Source organism: Nilaparvata lugens, chromosome 3, assembly GCF_014356525.2.
Source record: "Nilaparvata lugens isolate BPH chromosome 3, ASM1435652v1, whole genome shotgun sequence".
Taxonomy (NCBI): Eukaryota; Metazoa; Arthropoda; class Insecta; order Hemiptera; family Delphacidae; genus Nilaparvata; species Nilaparvata lugens.
In genome coordinates, this window is record NC_052506.1 from 93,657,089 (window position 1) to 93,684,155 (window position 27,067).

The 27,067-nt window shown below is 34.5% G+C and overlaps 1 protein-coding gene and 1 long non-coding RNA gene across 3 annotated transcripts in view; one reads left to right on the forward strand and one right to left on the reverse strand.

Annotated features, from left to right (window-relative positions):
* LOC111058284 (protein kinase C-binding protein NELL1) overlaps nt 1–27,067 on the reverse strand; it is a 130,036-nt gene that overhangs the window by 84,350 nt on the left and 18,619 nt on the right. The window lies entirely within an intron of this gene.
* On the forward strand, nt 1,833–25,276 carry LOC111064546. 2 transcript variants are annotated; one of them, XR_002606880.2, is made up of 3 exons: nt 1,833–2,204; nt 3,869–4,041; nt 24,166–24,766. It is a non-coding gene; the product is annotated as an uncharacterized LOC111064546 (long non-coding RNA). The 2 variants fall into 2 exon arrangements; XR_002606881.2 differs by having other exon boundaries at nt 1,837–2,204; nt 3,819–4,041; nt 24,166–25,276.

Consider the following 27,067-nt stretch of genomic DNA (forward strand, 5'->3'; position numbering starts at 1 on the left):
CTCTAGAATATTCAAAGATCTGCCTTTGTTATTAACATGCAGAAACTCAACATTCTCCTCAACTGTGAACTTGTGATTATTTGTTATCAAATGTTCTGCAAAGTTAGATCCCCCATTTTGTTTATTCCAATCTCTGATGTGTTCTTCTATTCTACTTTTGAAACTTCTACCAGTTTGACCCACATAACAAGCATTACAATCACCACATTTAAGTTTGTACACCCCACTTTTATCCCAAATATCAATTTTGTCTTTACTCCAGCTAAATAGACTACTTAAAATCGCTCTGGTCTTGGAAGCAGCATGAAATCCATTCCTCTTCAATTCCCTACCTATCTTATCAGATACAAGGCCTAAATATGGGATTGTTATCCAAGTCTTCTCCTCACAGTTTGAACGTACAAAGCTAGAAAAAAGAGATAAAATCAGTTTCAGGTAGGTTCCAAACCACCAGGATGTGAGCTTATCAATTGAATAAAAGTGTCTATCGATAGAGCTGACATCAAGCAAACTGGACTAATCAAACAGTATTCCCCACAACTCTACGACTGGAATACCGAGGTAAACGAACAATTACATATAGTTTTAATCACAGCATCAACTCTATCCTGATTTAAACTGAATTGAAAAAATCAATTATATAGATTACTTAAAAAAGGTTGATGACTTGGGAGGTGAACGATGTTTATCGTATTTAGACAATCGTAACCAAGATCTTTTTCAAAATAATCAACTGAACTTGTGGAGATTGAAACAAAGTACATTGATATTCAGATTTCAAGCAGTACCGTACGTTACAGCAAGAAGAGCTTCAAGGTAATAGCATTGTTAAAGCACATCAAAATCCCATCCATAATAAAATCAACAATGAATCATCGGCTGGTTGGCCCAGATATTAATTTCGAAATGAGATTATCAGGAATAGAATTCTCACAATACGAATAGGCAGAAGACTCCCAGCTTAGTTCGGATCCTTTGCTGTGGTAATGGGGTAGCAGATTAGAGACAAAAGTAAATCACTGCTTTGTGACTGTCTCTTGCTGTGGGCTCTGCTTTCTAATTTAAATTAAGAGAATCCAAACCACCCTTCTACCCTTCTGTTACTGGAGGAGCGATGATGCTACCGCTAACTTCCAACTCTCATGAATAACAAACGAAAGTGAATCTTAGCGGGCGGTAAAATATCTCTTCCCTATCATCACTCTCTTACACTCTATCACTCTCTCTCTCTCTCACTCACTTTTTCCTACTCTATCTTTCTCTTCTTTCCTTTCTCTCCAGTTTATTCAGGAATTGTCTACCAACTTCCATATTTGAATAATATTATCTCAACAGCTTCTTGTTTTCAATTTTGTTTGTCGTCGCGGTCTCGGGGATTAGCTTTCAGCAAAGCGTGAAGAAAATTACTGGAGTAGAGCTTCATTGTTGAGAATAAAGTCTACAGCTTGAATCTTTCTTATTCTAACTGAATGAAAAACTTCTATGAATTTGTTGGCGTGAATGTCTTGTTCCACAGAGAACTAAGAGGTTTATAACTTCGCGGTGAAAGGAGTAGGGTGTGAGAAATCTCATTGAAAAGTTTGTTGTTTTCCACTGAATTTCATTACTCACAATTCATGAGAAAATGCGTTTCCGAACAAGGCTTCCAATTTTTAAAATTCATCAAGGATTGATTGGTTCTTGTATATCTTGAACAATTTCTATTATATAAGAGTGATTCCTTCTCATTATAAGACTGACTCATCCAGCTGTTAGAGATCAGCTCCAGCTGAGATAGTTTCAATGTCAGAATCCACAATATCATAGAATTCCAATTTCATCCATTTATCATCATTAGCTTTTCCATCACTCACGCACAAGCCTTTGAACCATATGATGATTGACATCTTCCAAACAAAAAACACAAACCTTTTTGTGTAATCCTGCTCTTCAGTAATATCATGATAATCAATTCAAAGAATATGATATGAGAGTGAATGGTTGCTAGTCTTTTCTTTCTCTCTTCTTTTTCTTTCTCCATTTACCCATGAATTCAAAATTAATTCAAGTGATATTAATTCCAACTTGTATACGTGGAGTATTGTATACTTCCAGCAAGTAGTATGTTTCATTCCAATTCACAAATTCACAATTTGAAATTTAATCTGATATATGATTGAAATCTGTTTAAAATTGAAATCGAGTGTGTAACCGAAGTGAATAATGTGAGTATTATCCAAGAGCTATTGTGATATGTAGATTATCTGATAAGTTGATTGGATATCTTATAAAGTGGATTAGAAATAGTTATTTGTGCAACTAGTGCGCAAAGTGACAGTTTGCTGCACCGAAAGAAACGTTCACGCACGAGCCGTAGGCGAGGGCGGGATCAATTCAATTCGTTTATTTCCACTTGGCATACAATACATGTACATCTATATATTGAAATTCAACAGAATAAGAATCACATTTTTACAAAAACAGTAGAAATAACATATTGGTTGAGTGGAATTCCCCCAGTAAGACTATGCGTCTGAGATTGGGGGACAGTTCCTGCAAGCAGTATTATTCAATAAGTAGTTATAATTATGGTATTATATTTACTATAAATTACAATATGTGTAATTGAAATTACACAACTAAGATTCAGATAACAGTAGGTGAATTATAAGTGATAACATAGTATAGTGTTGGGTGTAGCTTGATATCTACAGTGGGAGAGCAAGAGGATCCAAAAACCGGAGGTAATTTATTGTTTTATAAGCCTCTATTATGTTTCTTGAGTGGTTGAGAGGATGGTTTCTTGAGTGCAGCAGAGGAACTTTGCGCACGTATTTCACATTACATTTTTCCTACAATTACCATTGAATATAAGAAGTGGTTGATTATGGGTGAAATGATGACTGAAATCCATCAAATGTTTGTCTGTATAATTTTTTTATTAATAATAACTTTAATTTATTTTAAACTTGATAATCCAATTGAAAATTGATAATCGATAATTTATTCAAATAAAAAATTAAATTAATCCAATTAATTGGAAAATTTGAACAATTTTGAATTAATCATAATTTCTAAATAATTTTTCAACCAATCAATTAATGAATGAAAAAAATTACTTTTTGAAATAATTGATAATATTCAAAATGTGTAATTTAATGAGTTCTCATTTTAATTTATTCGAAAATCAGAAAAAGTATAGATAGAACAAATTCGCATTCAAAATACACGCCAACAATGTCAACAGCTGATTGGGATAGCTGCAAGATAATACGCAAAGTATTAAGAGTACACAAAGTAATACTTTGCGCACTAGAGCGGAAAAGTGATTCTTAGCGTTCTATAATCAGTGCAGGAATGGTCACTTTTCAAGGTAACTGTGGGAAAATATCATTTAATATTTCATATTTGTAACATAGGCTATGGCTATACAATTCATTACATTAAATCTATCAAATTCCATCCACCAACAACATCAGTATGGAGGTTTCAAAATAAAAAGAAAGACCAAACTTGATGAATATCAACACTCTTATCATTCACATTTCATCTTACTATCAAACCATGAAAGAGTTTAGAATCCTTTTTTGAAACAAAGTTCATGCTGGACCACGTATTCCATCAATTCACCCAACATGAATGAATTGCTGCATAAGTATCATATCACACCTATGATACAGCTACTACATATTATAGAATGCTTCATATCTATCATATTCACTCATCTATCATATTTCATTCATCAATTGATGAACGCTATCATATCATGTAGTATGGGGTAGTAATTGAAACCCAGGTAACGATGACACCCCGAGTAATTAATTCTGAACTGTAATTAGTAGGATGATGTCAACAAGAGGGTAACTAGATACCAACTGATGGCTTCCAGCACGAGCTCCGGTCGAGTTGTAATCTAACCTGTCGTAATGAATCGCTCCAACTGACCGTTGGCCAGCTACAAAAAACGTCCAAATTTCAAGTCAGCCTGCCAACTGTCGCTTGAGAACTTGGATGACTTCTATTGCTCTTGGGGATGATAGGATGCGTTTCCGAATTCACAGGGTAGGTGTATGTTACAAGAAGGATGACTCAAGAATAAATATATATAGACTGAGGACAGTATGAGAAAATATTTGAGTTACAACCTCCCATTTCCTCAAAAACTAAAACTTCAATCAGCCGCCATTTTGGATACAAGTATCATAGAACATTTTTATCAATGCCATCTTTCTTGTTTTAAAAAGGCATTTAAAATTATGTACTACACAATGCGTGTTTACATTTAAAATATTCGAGTTACAACCCTCAAGTCACTCCCTTATGAGCGGTTGAAATTTAGTTTTACGTAAAAAGGTAGAGTATTTGACCAATAACTTATCCTGAAAGTTACAGTACAGAAATCTACATCAGTCACCAATTTATTGAAGGGTTCCCATACATGACTCACTCCGTATTATTATTATCGAAGCTGAATTGGAATCATATTCTCCTGAAGAACTTTTTCACGATTAGTGGAACAAATGTCCTTCAGGGAAAGTAAATTTGAAACTCTAGAATATTTGATCAATTAGTAGGCAACGATGTTTCCTATCTTCATTGACTTACTCAGTGGTTTTCACCATGCTGACTTCTAGCCTTTAGAATGATTCAGTTACCTACAGAATTATATGTTTTACCGCATTGGTTATGGTAGAGGCTTTTTGGGGTGAAATGATTAGTTTTGACGTAAGAAATTCGTTTAGCTCATTCGATAAAAGCAAGTTCATTCAGCCCGACTATAAGTTACAGTACCTATTATTAGGAGACCCAACCCCTCAATTTAGCATTCAGCTTACAAATTGGTTTACTTGTACTGGCTCACAATAGACGCACATAATGCGTAAGATCCATTGACTTATTCTACTTTGACAACGGAAAGAGAATCCCTAACAAGTGTTCCAAACACTCTCCAACATGCAAACAGATATCGATTTCCCATTTCACTATTTCTTCTCTATTCACTCTATTCTCTGTATCACTCTTTCGCTCTCCTCTTTGATACTTCTCTTTCTTCCTCATCCCTTGCTTCCATTAGAATATAACAAACAAACTTTTCCCTTCAACAAAACATCCTGCCACCCAAAACATCAAATTTTACAGTTTACAACTTTTTTATCGGATAACTTTCTTAGTATGACGTTCAAAAGTTATTCGATGAGCTTTTATGCCTCTCAAATTTATTCAAGTGTCTTTTTTATTATTTTTTTTCAAGAGCAAGAGATGTGCGTGGAGATGAGACGATTGAAATAGTGCAATAAGACGCAATGGTGAAATGCTCATCTTTGCTTCAATAGTCAACAAAGACTGGGAAGATTCAGAAGGCGATTTTTCTTCAGAATATTATGTGCTATCTGATACACATTATCATTATAAAACAACACATTTTATCATAGTGGGGAATCATAGTTTGGATTGAATCCATCGTTAGCAAATTATTAGATTTTGAATAAATATGTAGGCTATTTTATATCTTTAGTTATAATGACACTTGGAGAAGTAAAAATTGCTAGCTTCAATTTTTTAGACTTTCAATGTACTCAATCATTTAATTTTCGTACAATTTATTAGTATGTTATAAATCTTTATCTGTATTTCTACAAACACAACGTAAAGAATTCAAGCGTGTTGATCAAGGACAGAAGAAAGGAAGAAAAGAAAATTGAATAAGAAAAGAGGAACAAAGCAAGGGAAAGGAAAGAAAGTGTATGAAATAAGATACAAAATGAAGAACAAGTTAAAAGGATAATGAAGATGGATAGGTAGGATGATGCATGATGACATACTAGAGAAAATCATGTTTACAGAGAATATTGTTGTACTTGATTGACCAGGAAAAGTGGGTGAAAAGTTAAGAGAGGAAAGAGATGCAGGAAATTCAGATTCAGATTCCTTTATTCATTTGTTTTACAATACAAGATTCAACTAACGTTCTAGCGTGGAAAATAATAATCAGTAAAATTAAAATGACATAATGTATCATATACAGACTTAAGAGTTTTATAATAAAATTGAGCGAAGAAATATAATGACACATAATATGCGAATATTGAGGTATTACTGTAATGTTTTCACATAAAACGGTGAAGTTTGTACCTTAAGATGTCCATTCTCGGAAAGGGAAGATCAAAAGTGAAATAAAGTGGAATGAGACAAGAGGAGAATTCCCACTTTTCTACCCAGAACTGAACTACCCTTCTCTCTCATATTCCCAGTTTCTCATATTCTTTATTCTAGTTTTGTCGCTCATATTATGGCTCAAAATGTTCTTCTCCAACAATTTTCAAAAGTTCTACTCTTCTACCCAGAACGTCATTTTTTATCATCCCCTCATTTTTCATATTTCCTGTTTCTCATATTCTCTATTCTTCTCGTTTTATTGTTCATATTGTAGCTCAAAATATTTTCTCCAACAATTTTCAGAAGATCAGTCCCATTTTATACAGAACCATGACGGCAACCGTTACAAATAACGAATTCTCTAGAAAAAATAATCTTGCATAGAAACTTGAGTGAATTTGATTTTGGCAAATAGCCATTGATCTCAAGGGCTGCAAGTAGAATACAAGTAGAGTACAAGGGATAAGATAACAATAGTAGTTTTCATGAGACTATAAATAATTTTGTTGCCATTGTCACACAGGCTCACGTCAGAGTTAGCTGGGTATGATTTATGGGTAAAAATTCTATGGCTAGTTGCAGTTTCATGAAATGTGTTGTACAGTATAGTAGATACAGGAAAGTGCCTACATTTCAAGTATGGATATCCAATTATTTCTTCAGGGGTGGAGTTTTCAGAACTTCATGAAAATGATGCGCTTTTTTAGCACTGAACTAGCCTGATGAAGCTAAAAAAACTACGAATTAAACATTTATTTGGAAAAAATAGCTTCATGATAAACCAAAATGAGTTTTCACAGAAATACCTCAACAAATAAAAAAGTCATTCTATTCTATTCTAAATACTAGTAGTCCAGTCAACGAAAGATTATAGAGGGAAAAGTTTGGAACACAATTTTTAACTCCACAGCTCTTCTAAGGATAGTAAAAGGATTAACATATCAAAAGTCCTCACCCCTATCCCCTGTGCTTAAGGGGTGGGGGTGGTTTGAAAGTACCATTTTTTCATTTTTCGCATATATCTCGGAAACGATGCATCTTATGAGCACTTGTATTCCGTGCAAAATTAGAGCTTACAAAATTACCAACAAGTTTTGTCCTCTACATTTTCTCCATACCTCTCATAGTTTCTGAGATATCCGCTCTAGAAGGTGAGATTTGTTTTGAAAAAACACTTCTGCCTCCAGTTTTCTCATCTTTTCAGCCTTATAATTTTTGAACGATTGATGAAATAAATCCGTGCTGATTATGAGCTGATGAAGCATCGAATTATCTTCAATTTAATGTATATTTTCACTATTTTACGCATTTCCCTACGACTCTTGCAGCATTTTTAGTGTTGACAGTGAAATTTTATGTTCAGCAACAATAGATCAGTTGACAATGAAATTTGGAGGGAATGATTGGAACACAATTTTTGACTTCGCAGTTTTGTTGAGACTAGCTTGGAGGTAAGCGTATCGGAAATCCCAACCCCTACATAATGTGCTAAAGGGATGAGGGTGGTTTGAAAGTTGCATTTTTCACTTATTACTTACATGCTTATATCTTGACAAAATGATGAAAATAGAAAACAAAAATTAGAAGATCTCAAACTTGTTCAATTAAAAATCAACCACTTTAAACATTGGATATGCTTCATAGAATACTGTGCTTGATAATATTAATAGACAGCTAGCTATATTATTGGCTAACAGAAATATATTGTTTATTCTACTGTATTGAAATGGGAAACATTTTTCGTGAATAACAAATTAGTCTCAAGAGACGTGGTTCCACAGGCACAGGTTGATTTCCATCTCCGATCAATTGGAATAAAACTGTTGGAAGATCGATTGTGAATCAAAGTTTGGTCAAGTGAATGAGCTTCATGTAGATGACCAACAAAATCAATACCAGTACAATCGAGTCCAAATAAAACGGGCGCTCATTAAATGGCCGAGCCACACAACCTTCTCCCAACAATATCGGACACAATCGCGTGAGGGAAGCCAGTCAATTGCATAACCTCACTTTTCACAGGACACACGTTGCGATTTTTTATCGTCCGATTAAAATAAAACTACTTTCTATTCAGGGTCTCTCTTGAAGAGAGATGGGAAGGGGTTTCTCTAATGGAATGTACAACAATCGATAATGAAGTGGACTTCAGTTTTTTGTAGTTTTAAGCAGCAAACGGTCGTCAACCCCTCACTACACCTCACCAGTGAGAACTCACCCCATCCCTTGGAACCATCGATTTGCAATTATTCAAATTAATGTATTGCAGTCGTTGGTTGTGTTTACAATAGTGTCCGTTCCAGTTATCACCACTGTATAACTATTTGCGTGCCTTGAAGCATTCTCTGACTCATTATCATCAATACTTCCCTTATTACAACAATCACAAGTCTCCCAATCTCTCACACACTGTCTCTCTCTATTCCCTCAACTCCTCTCTTCAAAATCCCTTCCTACCTCTATCTTTACTCTCTATCTCTCTTTCCACCTCTGTTTCTACTCTATCTCTCTCACTCAATCTGAGTCTGAACTCACTCTCTTTCTATTTTAGTTGTTCCCCAGCTCTCATGAATATGACCGCAATTTCACTGCATTTCCAATGGCTTCAGTATGGCTATTTTACAAGTGGCGGATATTTTCCTATGGCTAGTGACATTCAACGAAGCGTGATATATGGTAATTTTTCTGAAAAATGGTTTGGGAGGAACAATGCTTGCACCATGTTGTGATGGCTTTTCGAAGACGATTAATCCTCCATTCTCTGACTGTGATGTTGGATTCATTTGTAATTTCCAACGATGTTCAATCATGATTATGAATGGTGTACGCGAATGAGGAATTTCAAAAAGCTGTGGGATGGAAAAAAGAGTTGAATGATACGAAATATTTTAATGATTGATGTTGTTGAATGATATGAAGTATATAAGGATTGATGTGGTTGAATTATACGGTTGCAAAATAATGTCTCTCAATGATTGTCAAATCATTAACAAAAATTCATTTTTCCGATGCACGGGTGGTGAAAAAACCACGAGTCGTCATTTTCATATGTCATTGGCGTGTCATATTTCATGAAATGGCACGGTGAATAATAATGATTGTGGTAGGTCGAAATCTTTATTCTCTAGAAGGAAATATTGAATGTTGAACTCCACCGACTGTGCGTGGCCGATGATTATGCAATTTTATGAAATTTAGCAGTTTCGGAGTTTGTAATACTTCTACTCACTGAGGCAATACTGGTTGAGAGGTTGAGGAACCGAACGTACCTGTAACAAAACATTGATCATTTAGGAAGTTTATTTTTAATAATTGATGAGACTCAATATAGATCGAAAGAACAACATCCAACAAGTTTCCAATGCACATGATAATTTTCCCATATATTAAGTCAGCATCAAAACCAAAATTAACATTATTCTTATTTTTGCAACGTAACATACTGAACATTATTCTAAATATCGGGGCACCGAGCTTCGCTCGTTATTTTTATTCATTGATAAACAGAACCATAGCCCACAAATTTATCTAAAGTAAGCCATGACAGAACACAATTCTCTAAAATGATTGTGTTTATATTTCACAGCTGGCTATACATCATCTTATGAATTTCGGGTATGCGATATTTTGATTTTTCACATACTCACTCACTCACTTTTTTACTATCCGCAGACGACGAAAGTCTCAGCTGAATTAGGATGAATTATCCTTTTAATGTCGTTCAGCGAGTTTTCTCAAGTATGAGACCTAGTGCAATCGAATTTTTATATCATAAACCTACTATGTTCCAAATTTCGTGAAAATCGTTAGAGCCGTTTTCGAGATCCGTTGAACATAAATAACCAGATATAAAAATACAGAAATTGCTCGCTTAATATGATAGGATATGCTAAAGTTAATCAGTTTCACATATCAATACATAATTCAATGTTCATATACATATTATTCAAATTTTGTCATTTTTATTCCCTAGCATTAAATTATGGAACTAATGTGAGACTAGTTACGGTTGTTAAACAGTTCATAAATCTAGAAGAACAGAGAAAAAAATCTTATATTGACGCTGAGGAAATTATTATAAATTTATAATTTCCAATGTAAATAGTATCATTGAAAACGTATAGGTCAAGTATATCAGGGAAGATCGGTTGATAAAAACCCCACTCACTGACACAATTACACGAGGAATTAAATTGTTTTCAAGCGATAAATCCGTTTGATGGAGTGCAGCGGGATTAATTGTACACCCAGACACTTTGCTAAAAGGGTTTTAAACCCCTCTATAAAAACCCGCTCGTTTTAGGGTTAAGTGGGAACCCATTCAACTGCTCTTTCTCTCTCAACGCTTGATGGCTGTTCAACCGAGAGGAATCATTCCCGTTGAGCATGCCTTGGAATTCGCGAACATCGTACTTTTTCGCCCGGTTTACAATCGTGCTGAACAGTAAACAGTAAAATAGTATACAGTTTTACTCTGGTCATTGGTTTTCAACTTCAAACTGTCATTGCAGATGGGAAATGGGACTTGGGACATCTACAATGTTGAAAGAAAACACGTGGAGAGTGGTTGTTAAATTATCAATAGCTAAAAATGAAAGTGCTACTATGAAGTTCAATTATTGAAATAATCAATAACATGGAATAGACTACAACATATTGGTTTCGACTAATAGTTATATCATAGGTCTCAAACCTGTAATATATTGCAAAAGATCTTTTATAACACATTTTTGACATAAATCTTCAATATTCCACAATATTCCAATAGGTAATCTCTCATAAGAAATTTTTCATAAAATTCAACAGTTTGAGACATTTTTCATAAAATTCAACAGTTTGAGACATTTTTCATAAAATTCAACAGTTTGAGACATTCTTTGGGGAAAGTTGAGGAAAATATGGTAACTAGATAAGATAAAGAACGATAAGAATAAGGTACTTTCCTTCGATTTTTCATTTTACCGTTTCTTAAGTGTAGAGATAAAATCAAATTATCACTTAGCAAAGATACTAATCACAGTGATTAAGAGTACATTGATATAATATTTCAGGTGATATTACTAATATCTTTAATAATTCCATTAATGAATCATATCAATGTATTAAAAAGAGAAAATTTTAATGTTATTATCAGAATGTTTTCATACATCATTATTGGTTATTGACCTACTATTATTATTATTTTTATTTAGAGATAATTACCATCAGAAGGAACATTAACGAGTTACTCATTAATCAAACGAAACCACACCATAAATCGTGTAATGAACTGACATGAAGGGTTTTTAATTTGAAAACAGTAGTACCTAAGGGAAATCAAGACTTGGTAGCATTTAATTACAGTTCCCCACTCAAGTTGTGTGTCCAAACAACCCCTTAGTCATTATATAACCGAGATTATACCCTCAACAGACCATACTCCAACTCCCCAAGTTGCTAAGCAAACTTTGGTAAGTTGAGTTTTCATTCCAATATGTTTTATTTACTCAGGTAGGGAAGTTGTTTACACCTTCAATGACTCCCAAGAGAACAATAATAATATTTTTTGAAATAGTAGGTCTTAAAAAGGTTCCATACTTTGAAATCCAAAGTCAATTTTTTAAACTAAAAAATTGACTTTAAAATGGATAGTCAAATACTTTGAATACTAATTAAAGTCAAATACATCAATTTGAATAGAACTCACATGATAATAATTATTAGAGCGTGTGTGGGGTATAATTTGGTACACAATTTCATTCATATCATACATTATTTTGTAGAATTTTGCGTATTGTAATTCCGGAGCACTATGAGTATCTTATAGCCATTTATAATGAAATTCTCATCCATTTTACAAAGAGATTTTTCTCAAAATGTCAAATGGTTTTTTCAACATAAAAGTACATTTATCGCTGGAAATTACGTAAGGAAAGTAGAATAGATTCTAGGTACATTGGAGTTATGGGTTTCGGGTAAATTTCAAAACACCGGGAAATTATGCAGGTAATAACTAAAAAAAGTGAAGCTGACCTGTCACCCTTCCAACGGAGTTACCTAGAATACGTTACTTGGATGCCCACATAAGCTTTATGCATATTCGTATGAAGTGACATTATATTACGTATTGAGTGGTTTTATGGTCCAAATTGGTCTTTAGGGACCTTCGTGGTCCAAATTTCACCTTGATTGTCAGTAATCAGCATTCTATTTTAGAAATTGAACAATTTCCATCAACTATAAACATATTAAAAACGAAATTTCTTACTTTAAAAACAACATTTGAAATATGACTTGAATATACAAAATATATTATATTAACATGAGCTTATTAATATAATATGAATCTGATACCAACCTATCAATTTGGTTTCAGGCAGAAGCACTCAACCCTGGACCAAGTACATAGAATCACCAATGTAATAGAGAAGTCATTAGAGAAAAAATCGATATGTTCAGCAATCTTCCTTGATGTGGCACAGGCATTTGACAAAGTGTGGCATGAAGGACTGATCATTAAACTTCATAAAATTCTTCCCACTCAATTTGTAAAACTTTTAAAATCATACATCAACAACAGATTATTCAGAGTAAACAAGGTGACGACGTCTCCGAATTGAAGGAAATAAGGGCTGGAGTTCCACAGGGTAGTGTTCTTGGACCAGTTCTTTATGTGCTGTACACAAGCGATCTTCCTGAATTGGATGCAGTGACAATAGCTACTTTTGCTGATGATACTGCAATACTGGCAGAAGGGAAACAGTACAAGAAGCAGCCACAAAACTACAGAATGCTAGCAACAGATTCAGTGACTGGACCAAAAAATGGAGAATTCGATTAAATGAGATGAAGTCTATTCATGTCAACTTCACAAACAAAATTATCAATGACCCGATTCGAATAAATCTGAATGGGAATGTAGTACCACACAGCAACACAGCAAAATACCTTGGAATGACTCTTGATGCCAAGTTGAAATGGAAAGAGCATATCAAGATGAAAAGGAGCGAGCTAGGACTCAAATACAGTAAAATCTATTGGCTGTTGGGCCGTCAATCACAACTCTCATTGGACAACAAGTTATTGATTTACAAACAAATTCTAAAACCTGTCTGGACGTATGGAATTCAGCTTTGGGGCTGCTCTAGAACATCTAACATCAGTCAGATTCAAACATTCCAAAACAAAGTACTGCAGAACATGGTGAATGCGCCCTGGTACATAAGGAACAGCGATTTGCACCGAGATCTGCACATCCCCTATGTGACCTGTGAGATAAGACGATTGGCAGCCCATCATGAGTCACGTCTTCATCAACATGACAACACCGAAGTCATCCAACTACTAGACAACACTGAACTCACTAGGAGGTTGAAGAGAACAAAGCCCTTCGAGTTGGTGTTGTGCTAGTGGAGTGATTAAAGTATATTGAATAAAAGTGTAGTGAAATAATTTTATTAGTTCAAAAAATTATCCAGTTTAAAAGACGTTCAAAGTTTAAGAATTTTCGATTTCGTCAAAGATTATCTCAATTTACTCTTGAAAAGTATTACTTCTATTTGATGAAAATCACTGGATTGATAATGGAAGATTAAAGCTCCATAATTCTCCTTTTTTCAAATTCGGATTTCCTATTTTCACGTTCACATAATGTATGTGGTGATTTCATAACATTACATCCCCCATTATTATTACTATTGCCCTTTTCCAAACGGTTCCATGTTGGCTTCTCGCCAGATTTTCTCCCAATCTTTCCTCCATTGCTTTTTTATATCTTCCTCTTTGCTGCCCCCCCACCTCCTCGCGATGTTAACCCATTTTATCCGATTCGCTATTCTTCTAGATCGGTTGTCTTCACCCTCTTCCTTACCCCACCCCTTTCTGGATTTTCAACAGCTTTCCACCCATTCGATGACCTAAATGCAGGGCATTCTTGGCTCTGACAATAAAATTTCACTTTTTTGGGGGGTTGGACAGCCAGCTTTCCTTCCCTCATACATTTTGTATCAGACGCGAGAAAAACGATCCATCCCCTCTAGCTACTTTTCTCAGTGCGTTCTTCAAATAGAAATCTATCACTGAGAAAGCTATCTATCGTGAGTGGGACAACGATTCAGGAAAGAGGTCTCCATAAAGCAACACTAAAATGGTATTCTAATAGTGATACATCAAGTTCACACTTGATTCAGAACTACTATATTAAATTCCCCCCATACTGAAATGTCTATGATAAATGGAATAGATATACTGTCAATTAAACATATAATATGATGTTTTTTTTGACCGAACGTAGTGAGGTCTATGTTTTAACTCGGATTTTCTTTTGTCTGCCTGTATGTAACGCAATTACGACCAAACATTTTGATAGAATTCGATGAAATTTGGCAGGAATATTCCTTTTTCAACTGCACGTCAATGTATACACAGGGTTTTTTTCGAAATTTCGCATTTTAAGGATAATATGAAAGGAAAAGGAATTCCTCCATACTCTGATATCACTATATATATATATATATATATATCATTTACTCTGAAGATATGATTAATCAGACTATAGAATTATTCATAATCAATCAGCTGACAAGTGGATTACACAGATGTTCTGGAGATTATATCGTATGGAATACAAATTCTAACGTGAACTGAGTTTGTTAACATTTCAAACAAATGACATCAGATAATTGTGGATGAGAGAACTGCGTGAGGTCTACTGTTCACAGAACTACTGGTCTTCATTACATATAATATGTGAAAATATAATGAGACTAGCAGGTAACCTGACCCGTGTTCAGCAAGGGTCTAATTAAAAACTAGACAACCGAAAACTCAACCTATTGAAGAATTTAAAATAGGTCTATGAAACCATCCTCGGTAAAGCAAGAACCAATATGCGAAATTTCAAGTTAATCAATCCAGTAGTTCATACATGATGCTGAGTCATTCGTGAATTTCCTATCCCGTAGGTGTATTAGCAAATTCTTTCCTTTATTATGTTTTAGATTCTCAGTTAATCGTGATATAGTTTGAAATCTTGTAAGGCCAGACTCTCCTTCACTCCAGTTCTTCACTTTATGCTTTTATAATTCGATAAATGAGTACTTAGAAAAATGGTTGGATAATAAGAGCAATGAATGAGACATAAATGATAACAATAATCCAGAAGTAGCAAATTGAATGAAACCTGGGAATCGAATAATAAGCGTTTACAACCCTTCTGTCCCTATATTGGCTTGTCAATCAAGGCCTGTCGAAAGTCTAAGCATCTTTCCACCGCGCCACACTAACTCAATAAGTCGTTGTTTCAGTGGTGGGGCGAAGTCTCCCCAACTTATTTGTGGACTCCTAATCTCGTTATCAACCGTCTTCACGTGGCCTACAGTTGTATGTGTGTTCGTGTCAGAGCTTGTACAATTGCTATTGACTTCTACTTTGTATTCATTGACATTATTCTTCTACGTTCTGTCACTTGCCAATCGATAAGCCTACATTTTACCAAGCTCTCTTCATCAACCCTGTATTACAAATATTGTGAATTTTACTGTGTCATGTAACACGAACAAGCATGAATGCTCGAGGTTTACTTGCGATTTGAGGAGATTTTAAATTCAAAACCACCAAAACCTCACATGTACGATACTGTTCTATTTTACTGTATCCCGTATATAACACCAAACTACATTAGATTAGATAACAACATATTATTGGATAACTACATCAGATAACAACCATTGATTAATTTTATGATTGTGTTAATTGAAAAAAATCCTGTATTAGGCGGAGTTAGGACTTTTAAGGCCTCTCCGCCACTCAACCTCGGAAATAATGAAAAAAGCCACAAACCCTTCGTTAGCCTCCAATCACAACCTGTATTGTGAACCCTACTTGCAGTTCATCTGAGTGGCTTTTATGGACAAACACATTAAAGTGAACTATTGATAATAAATAGGATATAGAAAGATTGGATGTAAAGACGTGAACCAACTTACTGTATTGTTGTTCAATCAGATGGCTAATTAGGTTCCATCAATGACAAAATGGGAGGAAACATTTAATAACTTTTAATCCCTCTTTGAAGAAATAGTTCGAAGTAGCACATAGTAGTAGTATAGTAGTATTTTTCTATTAAATTTCAAAACCTTCGCGTTTTGATTGAATAAGTAGAATATTTATTGAAAAATCATACTGGATCAGATATAATATTAGATATTTGGATAATTGTAATGATATTTGAGTAATTTAATATAAATCATAATATGAAACAAATTGTGAATTGAATGCAGAAGAGACTGAAACTCATTTTGCAGCCATTAAAGAAGTTTCCAGTAGAGATGCTGAATATTTTATAAGAATGTGAGAAAGTCATCTTCATTGTGTACGCAAGCCAGGGATTAATTTTGGTACTGGCGGAGTGGAAACGCGCAGTTTTAATCTGCAACAATGCAGATTAAACTCGGTTCAACTATTCCCTGCGGATGCCAAAGTATTACCGGCTTACCGCTTTAAACATACCCTACTGCTCAAAACATGATCCCAGCTTCAGTTAACAGCTTGCTCCCTGTTTACAACACATTCTCACATTGCAATTAGATATTAGCATATTGAAATCTCACATGGCTCAGTCCTTATCTTAAATTTTAACGTAGGAATATTACTAAGCAGAAAAATGATAACGTAGGAACAAAACTAAAATATATGTTTAAATAACGCCAAAATAAGGATGTTGAAGATCAATTTGAAAACGGCTTAGATATGGCAAGCTGAAATCATAAAACAGAAATGAACAAATTCAAACTATGATAATGTTCTAGGCGGTGTAAAATTGGGTGAGAGATATTTGTCCGAACTGATTAGTTTTCTATACTAGATGCATATATGATGAGGATTCACAATACAGTACAGTATTTACAGTATAAACTACGTACAGTATCTACTCTATCGACTCCAATGCTGGGAGTTTAAAAAAAATACTGTATGTAAGTTACAGATCCTAACAGTTCCTCCATCCAAAACTTTGAATTATCGTGTTCTATTCTATTTGAATAATTTGTCAGCTTATTTTACTCCCCCAAAAGTACCGACATTTCTCCAAATAGGGTTTCTGTAGGAGATAGACTTATATCACTCCACTAGACTCGACCTTCACAACATTCAGTGAGAACAAAAACGGCACAGAGAATATTACATGTATGCTTTTCCCAGAGAATGATTCTAGTATTAGATATTGCTCCCTAGACGCTAGAGCATTAAGTGTGACCAGAGCTTTGAACAAACAATATTGTAGTAAACTGTTGAAGAGAGAGCGCAAAATTCACGATTGATAGAGAGCAGAGATAGAGCTATTCCGATGGAAAGTGGGGGTTCAGAGTAGAGTGGGATCCCTTAGAATAAATCAGAGCCATAAACAAGAGGGATGCATGTGCGGTGGTTGGTGTGATTGAGAGAGAGAGAATGAGGTGTGAGAGAGATAAAGTGATTTTGATAGAGAAAGAGGGGATGACTGGGGAAGATGGGTAAAAGCATTTTGAAGGCAACTGCACAACACAATGCACATAATTCACCAAGAGTTATATGTACCGAGGCACTATTTCGACGGTAAAATCCTAGCTTGCACAGGCTGTGTACTGCCACTTCAAACAACATATCTTTCCTATATCTGTTCCAGTTGGAAAATATCTTCCAAAAGTAGAAAACATTATTATGTTGCGTCAAGCCAAGCCAAGCTGAGCTAAGAAGAGAATCAAAAGCTGATGAGATATGACTAATGAAAATTTTTCAAAATAATTAATAACCGCATGCAAACATAAATTGAGCTTGAAATATTGTTAGGCCTGATTAGTGAGTGTCAGGCCGCTTTTGAATCCAAGGAAAAAATGATTAAAAGATGAAATTATGTAGATTATAATTAAGATGATCCAATTCATTTCAGAGGGGTAAAGGGGTAATGCAAAACGTAATTTTGTAAAGTAATAATTATTATTACTCTGTCGCTTCAACACTTTTGTCCCTCATATTAATTCAAATTCATTTATTTAAATGAGAAGGTAGTCATGTGATCATGATTTCAATACAGAGTTCCAAGAGAAAATGAATGGCGAAAATCGCACATTGATAATCTCAACCCGTATCAGTTTTTTACTTTCCTTGCCCTATTACCATAGGTAAGGAAAGTATTGCTTTCCGAAAAAAATTAAGGTACCCCAATTTCTTAATTTCTATACGTTTCAAGGTCCCATGAGTCCAAAAAAGTGGTTTTTGGGTATTGGTCTGTATGTGTGTGTGTGTGTGTGTGTGTGTGGTGTGTGTGGTGTGTGTGTGTGTGTGTGTGTGTGTGTGTATGAGTGTATGTGCGTCTGTGTACACGATATCTCATCTCCCAATTAACGGAATGACTTGAAATTTGGAACTTAAGGTCCTTTCACTATAAGGATCCGACACGAACAATTTCGATCAAATGCAATCCAAGATGGCGGCTAAAATGGCGAAAATGTTGTCAAAAACAGGGTTTTTTCGTGATTTTCTCGGAAACGGCTCCAACGATTTTGGTCAAATTCATACCTAAAATAGTCATCGATAAGCTCTATCAACTGCCACAAGTCCCATATCTGTAAAAATTTCAGGAGCTCCGCCCCATCAATGCAGATAGATTCACAATTATCAGGCTTCAGATACAATTGAAACAAAAAAAAATCAAGTGGAGTAGATTGAGCATGAAAATCTCTACAATTAATGTTCAGTAACATTTTCACCTAAAATTGAAAATAAGCTTTAAATTCGAGAAAATGTGATTATTCAATTGCAAATTATTGTTGATTCTATTATATCATTCACTATGAAGAGATAGCAGACCTCATGTGTGTCTCCAGGGTTATTTCCCTGTCACCAGCTGGCTCAAATCTTTGAATTGAGATGCGCGGGAACACTAGCGTCAGGTGATCAATTTTCATAATGGCAAGGAAAGTTGTGTGAGTGCGCCACACAAGATTTTTGATGTAAAAGTTGAAAATTATGTTGTATATTAACCAGCTGAAATCTTATGTCAGCGCATGAAGGACTGTCTGTGTGATAGCTTCCAAAAATAGCCTTATCTGATGTTATGAATGAATTGAAAAACTTTTGTAATTGCATGCAATGAATTCTTCAACTGACTAAATGATAATCAAAACAATTTTTTTCTACTGCACTTTCAATTTTATTAGTTATATCCTGGAAAAGGACGAAGGAGTGAGTCAATTTTGTTGTACAACGAACTTGACCTGTAAAAAGGTTCAAAGAATACATATTCAAAATGTAAAGCTGATTGAACAATTCTCTCTAAAGTTATTGTAGAACATACAAGCAGACGGACAACGAATTTGGCATCCGGAAAGTCAAAAGTGAGAACTCGCTGATGCTCGTTCAACATTTTGAACCACCTATTTGGTGAGTGTAATAAAGATTGTGATCTTGAGAAAGTCATCCATTCTATTCGCTTGTAAAGGGTCTCTACTCATTCGTTAACTAACACGACGAGTAATTCACATGAAATTGTGTTGGCTGAAATTGATACGATGTCGTGCTGAGTTATATGAGAGGAATGCTTTGAGTCAATTTTGACTCATTTCAGTCAAATTTTGACTGGAGTCGAATCAAGCTTTGGTTTGTAACGTCAATTATTGTTCCATGCCGGGTCAAATTGACTCGAGTCAAACAATCAGTCCTGTGTGTATTCTTGCGTGATTGTATGTTCAGAATATCCACCCCGGAAAAAATACAGCGGAGAATAGTTATACTCAAACCACTCTAATCCACTATCACTTTTTCAACAACCAATCATTATTTTACTTTTCGTGGCAGTCATTTGTTTCCTTCCTCGTCACCAATTCAATGTGTGTGGAGTGAAAGTGGAGCACTCTATTTTTATCTTAATAACGGAAAGTCTGTATTTCTTCTCATAAAATTTGTGTTAATTTCATAAATGAATATTAAAAACCGTTACTAAATAATCAAGACGGCACGTCCAATTATGAAAGTTTGGTATTTTTATCAAAAAGAGCAGAGTAATATTCAATCATCATTACCATTCATTTCAGGCACAGGACTTATTTTGTTATAACTAACAGTATAATAAACTATACTACTAGCTATAATAGCATGTAAGGGTACGGAACGTGCAGATCGGTCAGGTCAATGTTTTGCTTTCAATTTGACAGAACGATCTATTCTCGAGATTCAGTGCGATGACATCCAAATGTCTCTATAACAATGGCATTGATCGAATCCGAAAGCTAATACTCGTCCCACTCATTCTGTTCGCACCTTAAAAGATGCTTTGTAGAATTGATATTATATACATTTTTTCTAATATAATGGGAGAGATTGGCATTGATTCATAAAGAAGGGTTTCCCAACTCAAATTACACTAAAACCAGTTCTACAGGCAACAGGCGTGTACTAACTGAAATTAAATATAATAACAGGCATGTAAAGAGGAAAGCTTACTCGTATTCAAATCAAGTTGTGCAGCCTCCTTTTCATCTTTCAATATTTAACAATGTCTTCTATATTCTGAGTTATTAATCATGAAAATTGTTCAACGATTGTTAACAAATGGATACAGGTGATAAAAATTAGTATCAGTTCTGGTGAGCTCCAGGACTGAAGAACTCGCTTATTTCTATTGTATACTGATTTTCAAACCCGAAACTTCCAATAACTACAAGTATTATAATTATTATGTGAATTGATAAAACTTTATATGTTACTCGCATACTGTATCTGACTGAAGAACTCGCTTATTTCTATTGTTTAATGATTTTCAAACCCGAAACTTCCAATAACTACAAGTATTATATTATGTGAATTGATAAAACTTTAAATGTTACTCTGTATGGGTATCAAAACATCTATATGGTCAACTCTTGAGAAATGAAACTCAAGAATATCCTTCCCAAAACACCCCACTTGAAGAGAGAGAGAGAGAGAGAGAGAGAGAGAGAGAGAGAGAATTAACGAGTGTGTGTAGAAGAGATCGGAAATGATAGAGAATACCAAAATCGTAGCGTAAGGATAACGGACCAATGGCAGCAAGCCACGCCTCCTAGCTCACCATACTCTCTGCTAATTGGTGGATTGGAACGCTCACTGGTTTAGTTCTCTATTCTGCAAGTAGGTGGCACCAATTACTGGGTTTTACCTGTGCACCTCATAAAATTACTGAGTCAAACTTATTCCGAACGTATTCTTCAAATATTCTGAATACCTTAATTCTACCTTGATTGAACTATTAACACTTGTAATTATTCTTATGTAAATCGATAGAAATTTATAGTTCACTCCGTATGGGTGTGTAAGTCAAAATCAAAAATCAAAATAGCTGGAATAAAATTTCGGCGCAAAAAGGACTACTGTTAATCCCTGTGATAACTCCCAAAACACAAATCTCCAGTCAGCTGAATGATAATGTTCTATTCTTATGCACCATCAATGGTATCCCATTTCCTATTACATCCTCGAAACGGACAAAGGAGTGAGTCGATACAAACTCGTTCTATAATATGGTTCTAAGAATATGAGTTGAACATTATTTGAAGTTCATTGATGAAACCAATCAAAATTAATCACGAACAAACAAACCCACAAACGGTCAACTATATAAGGGACTAGTCATCAGTAGGAACTCATTACGCTCGTTCAAATATTAGTAATTTATAAGTATTCGAATCCCAATATAAAAAAGTATCACGAGGTGAAAAGTAAGTAGGCCTACCACTTATGTATTTCGTTTCTGATTTGCATGGTATTGATTAATAATGTGAATATCTTCTGAACGGTTTGAGATATCGATGTGCGGTTTTCGTCATTCATTTTGTCTTGGAATTCTGTATTGAAGACATATTCCTATTTAAAAAAATAAAGTTGCATTCAATATGGCGGATCCAAGATGGCGGACCAGATTTTCAAAGTCATAGTAAAGTAGTACTTTCAATTTGAGTAGGATCCCCGATCACACCCACCTTGAAATCACATTTTTTATGAGATACTAAGCCGTTCTCAGACTTTTTCCTCTCCTTTCTGCTTTGAATAGAAGCCTATTGATTAATAATGTGAATATCTTCGAAACCGTTAGAGATATCGATATGCGGTTTTCGTCATTCTTTTATTCTTGAAATTCTGTATCGAAATCATTTATCGCATGACCACCATCCTATTTAAAATATGAAATTGCATTCAATATGGCTGATCCAAAATGGCGGACCAGATTTCTAAAGTCATAGTAAAGTAGTATTCTCAATTCGAGTAGAATTCCCGATCACATCCACCATCAAATTACCTTTGTGTATGAGATATTAAGCCGTTCTCGGACTTTTCACCCACTGTGTATATAAAAACAGAAATTGCTCGCTTAATAAAATAGGATAATATTTACATTTATAATGAGTTTCAGTGACAAATTCTTTGAAAGGTATTGTAATGATACGAAGAATCTTGATTATCGTAGTTAATAATACATCAATAATGAACGATATACAAACTCCCTTCAACGAATTACTTAGTTCACTATTCACATATCAGTCTATTCTCATTTATATGAAGCCAATCCATCACCTCCATGCCACAACCCTAAACTGAGCATAATTCTATGATTGTGTGATACAGGCATATATCACACAAATTATTAATTTGGAAACGATACGATCGACTTCTCGGAAAGGGGAGACTATTCAACAATCCAGCCAACGCCTTGCAGTTCGGAAATGAATTATAATAATTGATCGGTGGCATATTTCAGTGGAGGCTACCGCAAAATGGATGTTGTACCACACACACTCACACAAAGTGGTGTGAAGTAAGGAGTCATTGAGGGGTGTTGTGGGGGGTGGGTGGATGAGTAGAGCTTAAGGGGCTTAGAAGCCGTTCAAGCTGAACTATATTGTTTGAAGAGGCGAGGGGGGGGGTGAGTGAGATGAACAATTTGCAGTTTGTGAATGCCAGGCGTCCCAACACAATGGCATTAATTGCCGGGGTGTGTTGGGCTCCAAAGGGACCCCAACATGATAGATAATATCAGACAATAGCACAGCCCCTGGACCTTCAATAGATGTACCCCCCATATTGGATCAAACCAGTGTCAATATTTACGGGTGAAAATTTAATAAGTTATCACTGGCATGCGGTCGATTGAAAACATCTCCCTACTTGTAGGAACACTCTGTGAGTTCAACACACATTTTCTACACACCTGTTCAAGCAATACACAGATTTTTTAAATTATCACGTTCAAATCAAATCAAAATTTTTATTCACAACTCAAAACAATTGAAGGTTCTGCCAAACCCGAAGGTTTTTCGGCGGTTGTCCAGTTACAAAAAACAAGTTACAAAAGTTAAATAAAATTGTTGCACACCAATATCAAATTAAACAAATTTTCTTATAAAAGAATAATTATTGTAACATCTGAAAAATCATATTCCTCTACCTTTCTCAATGTAATATAATTGAAGTTGGTTTGGAGAATTTCACAATAAAAGTAGTATAATAATCGTTCAAATTATCAATAGACATTGATAATTAAATGTGTGGAAAATATATTGGATGAATATCCTGAAAATTCTCAGAAGAGACTTTTCCAATAGATTCGTTTTCATCAAAATGGATTTACCAGCAATATTTATTTATTTTATTCATCTGTTTAATGTGCAAAATCCTACAATCATAATATAATTATGGCATTGAAGGAAACACTAGACTGAGCCTAAATAGAACACTTTCAACTTCAAACTTTCAATATTCTTAAAATTAATCTTTCACGTTATAGATCACCTCTCAGAAAAGGCGTACTCTTGAACGTTGCTCTTGTTCTATGTGAATGTCATAATTAATTTGATTAGTCTATATCGTATGTATTGTAGGTATGATAAATAATTTTGGGGTATATTGTGAATGACTGGGATACTTTGATGTTGATTGTTAACATTAAATCGCTAACAAATCTACTTCACTAGCTACATAAAGTTCTAATATAGAGCTAATTTGTCAGTCTGTGAAAGCCTTTTTCATGTTTTTCATTTCCAGTACCGACACAGTCAACCATTTGAAGAGCGGAAATGAAAGAAGATGTATATATTTTGCAGATTTTGATTTGTTTTCTCACCGAAGTCTGCTTCAAATTTATTGATCACTCAAAATCAGATCAAAGAGACTTGACAGAGAGACAGGAACTGTGAAAGATGTGGCACGGAAGTGGAGGCTGGGAGACCGATGAAGAAGTCTTTATGGTCTACAGAAATAGTAACTGGAAGGGTTAGAACTTCTTTATCATGTTCTCTATGAGCTGTGAAACACATAAAAAGTATTCAAATTATGGATGGGCATTGACAGCGGCAGACACGTTCACATTATTTGTGATATTTCAGGTTTTAAATAGAACACTTTCAACTTTCAACGTATTGTTCTCGTCACAATTCAGAGGGATCTCCTCGGTGACAAAACTTGGTTCAAAATTTTTGTTTTTAAGCTGCCACAGATGTTATTCTTCTTACAAGCTTTATGATGTATACTTTTAAACTTCTTGTTACTTGCGGTTTCCTCATACTTGAAACGTTTTAATTATGTATTCTATAATATAACAATAGCAACTCAATCATATCAAATCAAAAATCATTATTTTTTAAAATTGTTTTAAGTTTCATTGATTTCAATATCAAATAATGCAAACTCTACTTTATATTATAATTCGAAATCAACATCCAAATGTGAAGAGATTTAGAACATTACTATTCGATTGTATCGAAATCATGAATGTTCATATTCATTTATTTGGTTAAGATGCTTCAATCTCTATGATGCATTTATTTATTACTTTATTTATACATTTGAATTGAATAGAATTGAATTTTTTTCTTTATTTATTTATTAGAACAGTCACAAACACGATATTTGGAAAGAGAAACAGGCAATTGCCCAAAACTTCTTCAATCCCTTGATTTTGGTACATAAATAGTCCAAAGTGAGGTTAAGTTTAAAATTTCTGTTTTCACCAAAGATTAACACTCAGAGAATACGTATTCGAGATATGACTGATGAATTTTGAATTTCGAAGGGTTGATAAGAGCCGGAAATAACACTAAACAATCCGAAAGTTTCAATAATATTGAATTAAACTTGAAAATTTTGAGCAGAAAAATTAAAACTACTATCACTGCCTTTGAATTGAATCGCTGCCTTTATTAAAAACCTAGGAGGGCGAAGTTAGGGCGCAGCCCTCTCTTACACTTAACCCTCAACCCCTTAACCCTCATTTGCTGTTTGGTAAAAGAATATTTATTTGATTTGGAATCAACTTAGATGAAACGTGTTCAGAATATTCTATGCGTTCAGTTCACCTGCAAGGCAACCTGTAGGTAATTTGGGATATGTTTATTATTTAGTTATAAAGAAATTCATTCATATTCTCAGGTGATATGTGAAATTATTGTCTCCTGAAAGGATTCACGTTATCCTTTGATCTAATGTCTTATGTAAAATGATTTCCATAACAAACGTATTTTGCAACAATTTTAATGTTTAGACGTCTCAAGCGTATTTTGGTATCTGCAGTTACCTGGGCCTGTTTCATAAAACTTATAAGTCACGTAATACAGGAGAATCACCATTCCAATTACATGCTCAATATAGCCGATAAAATCAGCTGTTCCTGTATTACAGGACTTCTAAGATTTTATGAAACAGGCCCCAGATAGTGGCAGTCACAACTTACAATACAGCTACTATCATATTCCAGACAAACCGAACATTGATTTCGGATCAACTGTAGTTCCTTTACTGTAATGCAAACAGTAGATGAAAGTTCTGGAAACCTGCATGTCTGAATTCAAGTCAACACTTGTGTGTTGAACAAGTCACAACATTGTTGGTGCATCTGCGCTACACCGAAATGTCAATATGAATAAATGAGTTGACACTGGAACAGAGTGAATGCCACGTTAACAGCGAATATAAGTTCATGGACATGGGCAATGCTCTCTCCCACTCACTCTCTCACTCGCACACACCTACACAGAGTCGTCTCCTAAATAACTTCCGTTAATAATTCAGACCAATAACAAGGAAGTTTAACAACAACGACTGTAAACCACGTTGAAGTTTTAGCCCTTCGAAACTCTCCTCCAACACCAATCAAGCATCAAATCTGTTGTGATTAAACTTAGAAGTTTACGATTCTCAATTTCTAGAATATTATTCATCAGAAACTTTTCACAATGTAAACTGACTTATATACAATGTGTCACTAATGGTACATGAAACATGAGTGGTTGCACTTGGCTTATTAATTGAGGATGTAAGTAATATAACTTAAATTTGGCGTATTTACTTAGCTCTTGTGATCTTGAATGAGAGTTTCAAGAACTAGATAAAGAAAGCACTGACATGAGAAGGGATAGTCGTGAATAACGGGAATTATTATGATGACTCCAATTATCAAACTTTCGTTTAAGAAACTTAGTTTTCACACCCATATTTCCAAACAAATAATTTACCACTTCTGATATAACTATAATAATTTACATCATGTTATAAAAATGAGAATATCACATTCTATAGAGTGGCTTTCAATAATACAGGCATTCATTATCAAACTTTTATCTTGGAAACCACGGAATCTCTCATATTATGGAATTTATTTATTCATTTATTGTACAAAATACTACAATCATAATATAATTATGATATTGAAGGGAAAACTAGGCTGAGCATGTACTATTTCTCTCGAAAAATTTTGATAAAATGTTAATGATGTCCAAAGGTTGAGGTTATGATATCACACACTGCTTCGTCACTTGATTTTCGGTCCAGGAATAATTATTTGAAGATTTTGAATTTCGAAGGTTGACATAATACTTCAAATGAATCACAGTATGTATCACAATGAATAAAAAACTTTAGAAATATTGCACTTATTTGAAGAATTTGAATA